General features: G+C 42.3%; 1 protein-coding gene and 1 long non-coding RNA gene across 2 annotated transcripts in view; one reads left to right on the forward strand and one right to left on the reverse strand.

Annotated features, from left to right (window-relative positions):
• Positions 1-13035, reverse strand: part of CSMD1 (CUB and Sushi multiple domains 1) — a 1979019-nt gene that overhangs the window by 1944343 nt on the left and 21641 nt on the right. The gene's annotated exons all lie outside the window — the stretch shown is intronic.
• LOC122464951 overlaps positions 5085-13035 on the forward strand; it is a 29684-nt gene continuing 21733 nt past the window's right edge. The window contains exons 1-2 of the long non-coding RNA XR_006289413.1: positions 5085-5095; positions 6038-6039. This is a non-coding gene — a long non-coding RNA (uncharacterized LOC122464951). The remainder of the gene's footprint in view (positions 5096-6037; positions 6040-13035) is intronic.

A 13035-nucleotide genomic window follows, 5' to 3' on the forward strand; every position in this document is an offset into this window, starting at 1 on the left:
CCACCCCGTTCTCCAGCAACCCTCCTCGCCCCAGTGACCAGTCAGCTGGACGATGTTTTAAATGTAACGAGCTGGGGCATGTAAAGGCCAACTGCCCCAAGAACCCCAACAGATTACAGTTCATTGCACCGGAATCGCACCAGAGGTCCACAGGCCCAGATACCTCCCAGATACCCTTGGAGCGGAGGGAAACTGTGAGTGTGGGCGGGAAGAAGGTCACCGCGTGGAGGGACACCGGAGCACAAGTGTCAGCTATCCATGCTTCCTTAGTGGACCCCAATTTAATCAACCCAGAGATCCAAGTGACGATTCAACCCTTCAAGTCCAACTCTTTCGATTTGCCTACAGCCAAGTTGCCTGTCCAGTACAAGGGCTGGTCCGGAACGTGGACTTTTGCAGTCTATGATGATTATCCCATCCCCATGCTGTTGGGGGAAGACTTGGCCAATCATGTGAAGCAGGCCAAGAGGGTGGGAACGGTCACCCGCAGCCAGGCTAACCAAGCCGTGAGGCCTAGCTCTGTTCCGGAAACTTCTATCAGGACCCGGTCAGAGGTGATGGATCCGGACCCCAGACCAATGTCTGCAACAGCAGTAGTGGATCCAGTCCCAGAGACCCAGACGGAACCAGTCCCAGAACCGGAACCAGCCGAACAACCAACACCAGACCCATTGCCAGCACTGAATCCAGTACTTGCAACCTCAACACCAGAGGGCCCCACCGACCCTGAACCGACAGCAGCCGATAACCCGACACAAGAGGCTCAGCCGGAGCCTGAATCCCAACATAGTTCACCAGCGGAGAGCGGTTCACAGTCAACAGAAACAGCCCCATCCCCTATATCGCTTCCAGAGGGACCAAGCCTAGGTCCACAATCCAATAAGGAACTGATGTCTCCAGCATCAAGGGAACAGTTCCAGACCGAACAGGAAGCAGATGAAAGCCTCCAGAGAGCTTGGACGGCGGCACGGAGCCACCCACCGCCTCTCAGCTCTTCTAATCGATCCAGGTTTGTTGTAGAAAGAGGACTTTTATACAAGGAAACTCTTTCTGGTGGACACCAGGAAGACTGGCATCCTCAGAGACAGTTGGTAGTTCCAACTAAATACCGGGCCAAGCTCTTGAGCTTAGCCCATGATCACCCTAGTGGCCATGCTGGGGTGAACAGGACCAAAGACCGTTTGGGGGGGTCATTCCACTGGGAGGGAATGGGCAAGGATGTTTCTACCTATGTCCAGTCTTGTGAGGTGTGCCAAAGAGTGGGAAAGCCCCAAGACCAGGTCAAAGCCCCTCTCCAGCCACTCCCCATCATTGAAGTTCCATTTCAGCGAGTAGCTGTGGATATTCTGGGTCCTTTTCCGAAAAAGACACCCAGAGGAAAGCAGTACATACTGACTTTCATGGATTTTGCCACCCGATGGCCGGAAGCAGTAGCTCTAAGCAACACCAGGGCTAAAAGTGTGTGCCAGGCACTAGCAGACATTTTTGCCAGGGTAGGTTGGCCCTCCGACATCCTCACAGATGCAGGGACTAATTTCCTGGCAGGAACTATGAAAAACCTTTGGGAAGCTCATGGGGTAAATCACTTGGTTGCCACTCCTTACCACCATCAAACAAATGGCATGGTGGAGAAGTTTAATGGAACTTTGGGGGCCATGATACGTAAATTCGTAAATGAGCACTCCAATGATTGGGACCTAGTGTTGCAGCAGTTGCTCTTTGCCTACAGAGCTGTACCACACCCCAGTTTAGGGTTTTCCCCATTTGAACTTGTATATGGCCGTGAGGTTAAGGGGCCATTGCAGTTGGTGAAGCAGCAATGGGAGGGATTTACACCTTCTCCAGGAACTAACATTCTGGACTTTGTAACCAACCTACAAAACACCCTCCGAACCTCTTTAGCCCTTGCTAAAGAAAACTTACAGGATGCTCAAAAAGAGCAAAAAGCCTGGTATGATAAACATGCCAGAGAGCGTTCCTTCAAAGTAGGGGACCAGGTCATGGTCTTAAAGGCGCTCCAGGCCCATAAAATGGAAGCATCGTGGGAAGGGCCATTCACGGTCCAGGAGCGCCTGGGAGCTGTTAATTATCTCATAGCATTCCCCACCTCCAACCGAAAGCCTAAGGTGTACCATATTAATTCTCTAAAGCCCTTTTATTCCAGAGAATTAAAGGTTTGTCAGTTTACAGCCCAGGGAGGAGACGACGCTGAGTGGCCTGAAGGTGTCTACTACGAAGGGAAATGTGCTGGTGGTGTGGAAGAGGTGAACCTCTCCATGACCCTTGGGCGTATGCAGCGACAGCAGATCCAGGAGCTGTGCACTAGCTACGCGCCAACGTTCTCAGCCACCCCAGGACTGACTGAACGGGCATACCACTCCATTGACACAGGTAATGCTCGCCCAATTAGAGTCCAACCTTACCGGGTGTCTCCTCAAGCTAAAACTGCTATAGAACGGGAGATCCGGGATATGTTACAGATGGGTGTAATCCGCCCCTCTGAAAGTGCATGGGCATCTCCAGTGGTTCTAGTTCCCAAACCAGATGGGGAAATACGTTTTTGCGTGGACTACCGTAAGCTAAATGCTGTAACTCGCCCAGACAACTATCCAATGCCACGCACAGATGAACTATTAGAGAAACTGGGACGGGCCCAGTTCATCTCTACCTTGGACTTAACCAAGGGGTACTGGCAGGTACCGCTAGATGAATCTGCCAAGGAAAGGTCAGCCTTCACCACACATCTCGGGCTGTATGAATTTAATGTACTCCCTTTCGGGCTGCGAAATGCACCCGCCACCTTCCAAAGACTTGTAGATGGTCTCCTAGCAGGATTAGGAGAATATGCAGTCGCCTACCTTGACGATGTGGCCATATTTTCGGATTCCTGGGCAGACCACCTGGAACATCTACAAAAAGTCCTTGAGCGCATAAGGGAGGCAGGACTAACTGTTAAGGCTAAGAAGTGTCAAATAGGCCTAAACAGAGTGACTTACCTTGGACACCAGGTGGGTCAAGGAACTATCAGCCCCCTACAGGCCAAAGTGGATGCTATCCAAAAGTGGCCTGTCCCAAAGTCAAAGAAACAGGTTCAATCCTTCTTAGGCTTGGCCGGTTATTACAGACGATTTGTACCGCACTACAGCCAAATCGCCGCCCCACTGACAGACCTAACCAAAAAGAAACAGCCAAATGCGGTTCAGTGGACCGAAAAGTGTCAGAAGGCCTTTAACAAGCTTAAAGCGACACTCATGTCTGACCCTGTACTAAGGGCCCCAGACTTTGACAAACCGTTCCTAGTAACCACAGATGCGTCCGAGCGTGGTGTGGGAGCAGTTTTAATGCAGAAAGGACCTGATCAAGAATTCCACCCTGTAGTGTTTCTCAGCAAAAAACTGTCTGAGAGGGAAAGCCACTGGTCAGTCACTGAAAAAGAATGTTACGCCATTGTCTACGCTCTGGAAAAGCTACGCCCATATGTTTGGGGACGGCGTTTCCACCTGCAAACCGACCATGCTGCACTGAAGTGGCTTCACACGGTCAAAGAAAATAGCAAAAAACTTCTTCGGTGGAGTTTAGCTCTCCAAGATTTTGATTTTGACATCCAACACATCTCAGGAGCTTCTAACAAAGTGGCTGATGCACTCTCCCGTGAAAGTTTCCCAGAATCAACTGGTTAAAATCGTCCTTGAGATGTAGAAAATATTGTTAGTCTTTATGTACTTGGTAGTATATTTAGAGATGCATGTGTCTTATTAACTCTGTTTTTCCTAGAGCTCCAGGAAGAAATCCCAGCCAGTGTTTCACCCTAGCTGAGATTTGGGGGGCGTGTCATAAATATAAAGGGAAGGGTAAACCCCTGTAAAATCCCTCCTGGCCAGAGGAAATCTCCTCTCACCTGTAAAGGGTTAAGAAGCTAAAGGTAACCTCGCTGGCACCTGACCAAAATGACCAATGAGGAGACAAGATAATTTCAAAAGCTGGGAGGAGGGAGAGAAACAAAGGGTATGTGTGTCTGTCTATATTTTGTCTTTGCCGGGGATAGACCAGGAATGAAGCCTTAGAACTTTTAGTAAGTAATCTAGCTAGGTACGTGTTAGATTATGATTTCTTTAAATGGCTGAGAAAAGAATTGTGCTGAATAGAATAACTATTTCTGTCTGTGTATCTTTTTTGTAACTTAAGGTTTTGCCTAGAGGGGTTCTCTATGTTTTGAATCTAATTACCCTGTAAAGTATTTACCATCCTGATTTTACAGGGGGGATTTTTTTTATTTCTATTTACTTCTATTTCTATTAAAAGTCTTCTTGTAAGAAAACTGAATGCTTTTTCATTGTTCTCAGAGCCAAGGGTTTGGGTCTGTGGTCACCTATGCAAATTGGTGAGGCTTTTTACCCAACATTTCCCTGGAAAGGGGGGGTGCAAGTGTTGGGAGGATTGTTCATTGTTCTTAAGATCCAAGGGTCTGGGTCTGTAGTCACCCAGGCAAATTGGTGAGGCTTTTTACCAAACCTTGTCCAGGAAGTGGGGTGCAAGGTTTTGGGAAGTATTTTGGGGGGAAAGACGTGTCCAAACAGCTCTTCCCCAGTAACCAGTATTTGTTTGGTGGTGGTAGCGGCCAATCCAAGGACAAAGGGTGGAATATTTTGTACCTTGGGGAAGTTTTGACCTAAGCTGGTAAAGATAAGCTTAGGAGGTTTTTTTCATGCAGGTCCCCACATCTGTACCCTAGAGTTCAGAGTGGGGGAGGAACCTTGACATGCCCATTTTCACTCCTCAATTGCTCATGTGTTTTATGAAGAAAAATTAAAAATGAGCTAAATTAGGAAAATTAAATTAGAATAAAAAAATCCAATTATCTAGCCAAATCATATCCGCCCAGTCAGACTTCAGTTGTTTGCCAAGACCATTATTGTTAGTAAAATTACTGTGTGTATTTGTGTGGCTGTCATAGTTGCACCTTGATGAAGTCTAGAAAATTACACTAATGAGCCTCGTAGTGATTTATGAAAACAGCCTGGAAGGTTATTTAGTTATTTGCTCATAAACAACTCCTCACTCCACTTGTTTTACAGATCACAAGAGCTCTTCCAATGTTTATTCAAAATAATTCACATTCCAAAACTGCTAATATTTGCCAAAGTAATTGAATTAAAATGACAGTATTTTGACTTCCCACCTGTCTTGCCCCTTACCCAAGAGTATAGTGGGAACTTCAGAAGTGCTGGAGCAGTCAATCACATATCTATGACATTTCCTCTCTAGATCTGATTACGAAAGAGCTTTAAAATTTCAGCTTCCTTCACATTTTGTCTTTTATCCAGCCGGTCAAAGTGGTGCCTATCTCCAAACTATTGTGATCCTGCTATCTTGTATGGTTGCGTAAAACATCCCTGAACTAGTGGTGAGCTGGAGCCGGTTCGCAATGGTTCACGTGAACCGGTTGTTAAATTTTGAAGCCTGTTTAGAACCGGTTGTTAAAGGAGTAGGCAAACTCCAGCCCGCGGGCTACATCCAGCCCGCAGGAGCATCCTGTCCGGCCCGCCTGAGCTCCCAGCTGGGGAGGCTCCCTTGGCTAAGAATCCCTTTTTACTTTTTACTCACCTGGCAGCGCTCCGGGTCTTCAGCAGCACTTCGGCGGTGGGTCCTTCAGTGCCGCCAAAAACCTGGAGCAAGTGAAGGACCCGCCGCAGAAGACCCGGAGCGATTGAAGGAACCAGTTCTTCAGATTTTGGCAGCTCATCACTGCCCTTAACTTTAGAAATATTGCATGGCGGAGCTGAAGCATGAAGGATTTATTGCTAAACCAGAGAGGCTTGAATTAAAATTTTCTTTGGCATTAAATTCAAGTAAAACTATTTCCTTTTTGCTATAGGTTAACCATAAGCCACAACATTATTTAAACACCTAATTTAATTTTGCATAATTCTGTGTGTAATTATTTCAAAAACAATTACATGGTAGTTTAAAATACCTAAAGGAACTTACAGTCATTGTTTTGCAATCTTTATCACAAACAGCATATATTTTAAGCAAGCTGTATTGCAACTTTACTGGAATATGAAACAGACCATGATTATTTGCAATGCAACATATAACATGAAACTGAGACCAAACCCAACACATCAGGAATTAGTCTACCTTTGTAATTGATTGCATTTGAAAAGTCATTTACATGGATAAACAGCAAGCTGCTCATGTTAAAACTGTTATAAGATTTGCTGGGAATACCATGGAGGTAATGTTCTTATCTCCTAATAAGGAGAGAGCACTTCATATTGCTCTGCACTGATACCTCTGGCCAATTCAGGAATAATATTGACAGGCTTTGGAGGAAGTCACATCTTTCCTTCCTCAGTTGAATGGGTGTTTGTCACAGTCCAGGATCATTTACAGGAAAGTAAAGCTAAAAGGATGGTGCTGGGGAAGAAATTGGGTTTGTAACAGAGAACATCCTGGGGAAAAGACTTATAGGGAAGAAATTTTAGGAGATTTTAGGGTTGCCAACTTTGTAATATTTAAAAACCGGACACTCCAGCAGGAGTGCCAGAACCACCCCTGCCCCTGCCCCTGAGGCCCTGCTCCCAAGGCCCCCCACCTATTCACTCCTCTTCCACTCTCCCCCCGTCACTTGCTGTTCTTCCCCTTCTCCTTTCCCCTACCTCTCCTTCCCCCCTCACCCCCCCAGGTCAGGAGGGACTTGCCAGAGGAGCCAGGGCTAGGAGCTGCAGCCACCTGATGCAGGTAGGAGGTGGCCCTGACTGAGTAGGGGTTGGCGCAGGTGATGACCCAGGTCCTCCCACCTCCCCTGCCCACAATATCCAGACTTTGGGTGTCTGGTCAGTCGATCTGACCTGACACTATCTGGTCCCTTTTTCGACCGGACTTGGTACCAGGCCACCCTAGCAGAACTGCACATTAGGAAGATCACACTACATTCACGATACTGTATTACATACAATCTTATGCAATCTAATTAATTAAAACAGTGGAAATAAGATAAAAATATTCTCTAGCTGAAAATAATCTTTTCATGATGCCCCAAACAGGTATGTGATTCTGGATTAATCTAAAATAACCTGTTCTTCATTCTTGAAGACATTACATAACAACAGCTATGGTGACAGGTTTCAGAGTAGCAGCCGTGTTAGTCTGTATTCGCAAAAAGAAAAGGAGTACTTGTGGCACCTTAGAGACTATGCATCCGGATGAATGCATCCGATGAAGTGAGCTGTAGCTCATGAAAGCTTATGCTCAAATAAACTGGTTAGTCTCTAAGGTGCCAGAAGTACTCCTTTTCTTTTTTTAATAGCTATAGTGACTTCATAAGGCATTACCTGGGAACCACACATATTTGATATGGTGTGGTGAGAGTCCCTGCAAATTCTGAGGGCAGGCTAGAAGAAATCAAGATATGTTGCCTCTTGATCGAAGCAAGCTATCCCTTCATTTTGCTGGAACCATTAGTCAGATAAGGCCTCACTTCTGAGTGGATTCTTACAGCTACAATTCATGCTCAAACTTTGATTTGCATTCTTGCTATAAAAGTTAATATTTTTACCATGTCAAATAACCAATATGGATTCACATTTAATATTAAAAGCATTGCAGTTCATAATGCATATGTAGAAGGCTTTATTACAAATATTAATGTCTCATATTTAGTATCTTTTATATTAGGATAATGATATATGACTTATTAATATAATTATGATTCCTTTTTTGTTAATAGCTTCATTGGAAATTTGTTTAATCTACACATTTTTAGTACATTCTGAATCGCCATTAGTCAGAAATGTAGGATGGCTTTTTATCCCTTTTTTTGTCTCACATTTGCAAGATAAGTATCTTGCTTCTATCATTGCAAGAGATACTAAAAATATTTGTAACTGTTGATTCTCAGCAAAAATGTCATGACTGTGGCCCATAAATGAATGACTTATTTCTAAATCTATGGCTGGTTACCGGCTAAACATAACAGATAAAATATTAAGATAGTAGATAGGTGTTATGTGAGTGAAACTTACTATTTATAGTTTGGTGTATACACTTCCTACAAAATATGTTGAACACATACCTCTACACGGCCATAGCTGAGTCAGTCAATTGGAAAGAGGTAGGAGATCTGTTCAAAACTGAATTTGGAATAAGTATCCATTAAAGGATCCTAAAATTTCAGTCAGCTCCTAAAATCCTATGGAAATACCTGTGACTTCCACATGAATATCAAATTAATTCTTTATGGTCAGTGCTGATAAAATGAATGTCAAAAAAATTAATGATGAGATATTTAAACTGAAGTGCTACTGTGAAGTCCATCTAGCATAAACTTTAGCATACAGACAACTGTCACTTATTGCACAAACTGCATGTAGAACACCAACTGCCTAGTAACATGTGATCAGAGTAACAAACAGAGAATTAGATGGTTATCTTCCATTATACTTAATTGGAGGTGCAAACCTACTGCATTAACAGAACATGCTGCTGTTGGAAGTCTAACAGTGCATGATGCTGAATATAACTACATAGGACTAAGCCCAATTACCTGAATGATTTTTGTTTTCAGTTCCAATATATTTTTCTTAATAATCTAAAGGTTAATCCAGAAGAAGCACAAGCAGCTATATTGGACTAGAGGATCAGATATTACTGTGTAATAAATGGGAGAGTACTGTTACTTACTACATCTACAGTTCGTTGTGGCTATATAAGCTAGAGGGATAGCTCACGGATATTAATGTACTCAAAGACTGTAACTCACTTCTTGGAATGGCTGGCATGGTCAAGAATTGCAAATACAGTAATTAGCAGTGAGTTCACAGATCTTCATAGTGCAGTTAAGAGTCATGCGCCTCAAGGCCATTGTTTCTTCAACTTGAGGGAGGAAAATTGGAAGGAAAGCATCAGTGATTTTTCTCTACAGCAGAGCTGTGCTCTGAAAATCTTTAATCAGTGCTGCAAGAATAGTGTCTGCCCCAGTATAAGACGTTGTAGTAATTTGTGCCAGAAAGCCATATTGTATAGAAGGAAAAAAATATTGCATTTGTAAGAGCACATTTAATCAATTTAGCTTTCCAAATCTAATTATATGAGTATTCAGTCATCCACACTCCCATTGAAATCATACTGATCTTTACTGTGCCTTATAAGCACAAGACACCATTGTGTATTTTCTTTTCGATTTAAATTTTGCCATTGGTTGTAGCAGTACATAACTGTGCCATTCTGTGCTGGGGCAACTAGAATTTTCCACATCTATATAGTGGCACAGTTTGACACCTATGGAGTCACATAAAATAAAAACTGCATAATTTCTCACTGCCACAGAAATCTGCTGGCTGGCTGTACTTTAGGAAAACAACAAAGAAAGGAAATGCAAAAACTTAAGTTAACACACCTGTATCATTTATGTATTGTTATTGTTTGTTGGACAAGTTTGCAAGGCATTTAACATACACAAAAGGAAACAAGGACCCTGCCATGAGAACCTCACGACCTAGTTAGAATTTAATAACCTGGAAAGTTCCTGTTAAAAATAGAGAAATAAAAAAATTGTTAAATATTCTAGGAATCTAAATTACTTAGTAAAATAGAAAAATAAGGAAATGCAAAAAATTAGTTTTCAGTGTCAAAATGAACTCAGACTGATTATACATTGTGGATCAAAGTCCTGTTTACATTATTTATTCATTGATGGCAATTGGCCTGATTCTCTTCCACCTTGCATTTTATGTAGTGATTTACACCTGTGCAAAGTGGTTGGAAGACACTACCATTCTGATCTGGTAGCTCTGTACACTCGCTTTGCACTCAAGTACATGATTACACAGGGTGAAATGCACTACAGAAAAGGCTTAAAGAGATGACCTGAGCAATGGAAGTAGGACTGAGCCCATGAAGAGCCCCATCCTGTAGTCACTGGTAAAATTTTCAACAGTGCCTAAGTGGCTTAGGAGTCAAAGTCCCATTTTCAAAACTGATTTAGGTACTTACGGCTAGCTCCACAAAGGGACTTAGGCACTTAAATACCACTTCAGATGCTAAAGTCCAACATTTGTGCTTCACCGAAATTCTCCAAAGCCCAGTCAGCTGTTGCCTAACTCTGTAGGCACCTACATTTCCTCCACTGGAGGTGCGCAAAACTCCCTAAGTCCTGATGCCACCAAGCTGCTCAATGCCCTACCGGGTGCCTACGCCTAGCAGGATTCTCAAATTAGGATTCCCCACCTATCTTGCCTGCAGGGCCCAATTTGACAGGCATTACCAGAGCATTCATACTAGATCAGGCCTTGAGCAAACCAGGGTGACCAGAGCAGGAGGCTGGCTGGGTAGATAAGAATACCCAGTGGTTAGAGCAGTGGCTTTCAACCTTTCCAGACTACTGTACCCTTTCAGGAGTAAGATTTGTCTTGCGTACCCCCAGGTTTCACCTCTCTTAAAAACTACTTGCTTACAAAATCAGACATAAAAATACAAAAGTGTCACAGCACACGATTACTGAAAAATGGCTTACTTTCTCATTTTTAACATATAATTGTAAAATAAATCAATTGGAATATAAATATTATACTTACATTTCAGTGTATAGTATATAGAAAAGTATAAACAAGACATTGTCTGTATGACATTTTAGTTTGTACTCGCTTTGCTAGTGCTTTTTTTGTAGTCTGTTGTAAAACTAGGCAAATATCTAGATGAGTTGATGTACCCCCTGGAAGATCTCTGCATACCCCCAGAGGTACACATACCCCTGATTGAGAACCACTGTGTTAGAGCACTCACTGGGGGTGGAGGGACCTATTTTTCAAATCCACACTCTGCCAGATTTTGATCAGGGGCTTGAACTGGATCTTCCACATCCCAAGTGAGTGTCCTAACCTCTGGCTATTGATTATAATGGGGTTCCTCCCTCCCTTTCTCCCCCTCTGTCCTCTCCCTGCTTTGAGAAAAGGCTAACCTGGCTTAGACATCTAACTTCAAGAGAAAAGGAGTACTTGTGGCACCTTAGAGACTAACAAATTTATTTGAGCATAAGCTTTCGTGAGCTACAGCTCACTTCATCAGATGCATTACTTGCATCCGATGAAGTGAGCTGTAGCTCACGAAAGCTTATGCTCAAATAAATTTGTTAGTCTCTAAGGTGCCACAAGTACTCCTTTTCTTTTTGCGAATACAGACTAACATGGCTGCTACTCTGAAACTTCAAGAGAGAGTTCACAGTTGTAAATCCTCAGTGAGGTGCCTCACTACCATTGAGGGGTTGGTTCCACTTGGTTGGCTCCCCAATCAGTTTGCTGTCTTCTGTGAATCTGATTCTCAGATGCATAATTCTCCCCATGCATTGTTAGGGACCCTGGGTGCTTTAGAAAATGTGACCCATTCATCCAAACTTGAATTGATCTGATGATCTATTGAGGCCGGGGGCGAGGGGGCTGATTACAGTCTGCGGAACTGAGTAAACAGTTTTTTTCAATTGTTTTAATTGTTTGATAGTTAAATATATATGCAAATATGCCAAGTGGCCTAGTCTTAACTTTGCTATTGGATTCTCAGCTTTTAAATTTCCTGACTATTTGGAATATGTTTGAGATCTGCCCTAAATCCAATCAGCTAACTAAATGTCAACATAGGTCACATTACCCTGATCACATATGTGTGTCTAAAAAAGGGATAGGTTACAGAGTAGCAGCCGTGTTAGTCTGCATCCGTAAAAAGAAAAGGAGTACTTGTGGCACCTTAGAGACTAACAAATTTGGATACAATCATTCAGTAAAAATAAGTGTGTGCACAATAGCAACTTTAAATGCAAAATAGCACTACCGGCGTTTAGGGGTGTTTTCAGACTACCAAAATTAAACCTTATCTGTCAATGAAATAATTGCCAAGCTATATTTCCTAAAGTCAAATCTGGGAGTTTTATGAATACAATGGGTGTTAACCTGTTCAACTTCTATCAAAAAACAATTTGGAGAAAATTTATTAGGAAAAAAAAGTCAATTCCAAACACATGCTTTGTATACCTAGCAGACCAAGTCTTAGCCCATAGCAAAGTTTTATGTGCAAGTTATAAACTCCTGAAAATAATGTCAATTTTGGTAGATCCTTAACTATGGCAGAATTGCTAGTAGGCACTGTTACAATAGTATTATGCTATTCAGAATGGACCCTATGTGAGTCTATGCCTAAATCTTTATGTCTTTGTGAGTTACTATGGAATTAGGAGAATTAGGAGAGTAAAATAATTAATTACATTTAGCGACTCAATTAAATGAAGGGATTTAAAAATTTTGTCGTCACTCATTTCCCTGCATATTTAAACTATGAATAAAAAAAGCAAGGCTGTCAGACTGACAATATATCCCTCCTCTTGACATCTGTCTTCAAAATTTATGTCTTCCTGTCAGTGTAAAGATCTAATTTATTGACTTTGCAATTTAATGGAATTCAGGAAAATCTTTTTAGCTAGGTAAAGGGTGTTTGGGAGCATTACATAATATTTTCTTGCTTGTTTTTATGAAAGATCCAAGTTAGATGTCTAAAACTGTGTTCTGAGCCGTAAGGCAACAATATTTTTTTTCCAACATGCAAGAGGTGGAATCTTCAAAACATTAGCAAAGAAGAAAATACAATACATGGCTAGAATTTAGATTTTATTTTTACAGGACAAAAATTCACCTAATAGGGAAGATGAACAAAAAAATATGTAGAACTTCTATATCAGCTATTTACCATGAGTATAAAAAGATAGACAAGATAATCCAGTACTAAATCTTACTTCAACTATGTAGAAGCAAGGCTGATGCTTCTTTGAATCATTTTGCCTTTGCTCCTCATTCCCTTCATTTCAAAACATAGCTTCCACGGGCAAAATTTTGCAAGTCCTGTTATAGAACTTGACTTCTTGGTTTGGAAAGGAAAAACAGAGTGCACATAATCTGATTAGTTTCTTTTAAATTGGACGTGCAACATATCTGGGACCTTTTCAGACCTGAGAGATCATTTCAAGGTCCAATCCTGCTCTCACTATAGTCA

Source organism: Chelonia mydas, chromosome 3 (genome assembly GCF_015237465.2).
Source record: "Chelonia mydas isolate rCheMyd1 chromosome 3, rCheMyd1.pri.v2, whole genome shotgun sequence".
NCBI lineage: Eukaryota > Metazoa > Chordata > Testudines > Cheloniidae > Chelonia > Chelonia mydas.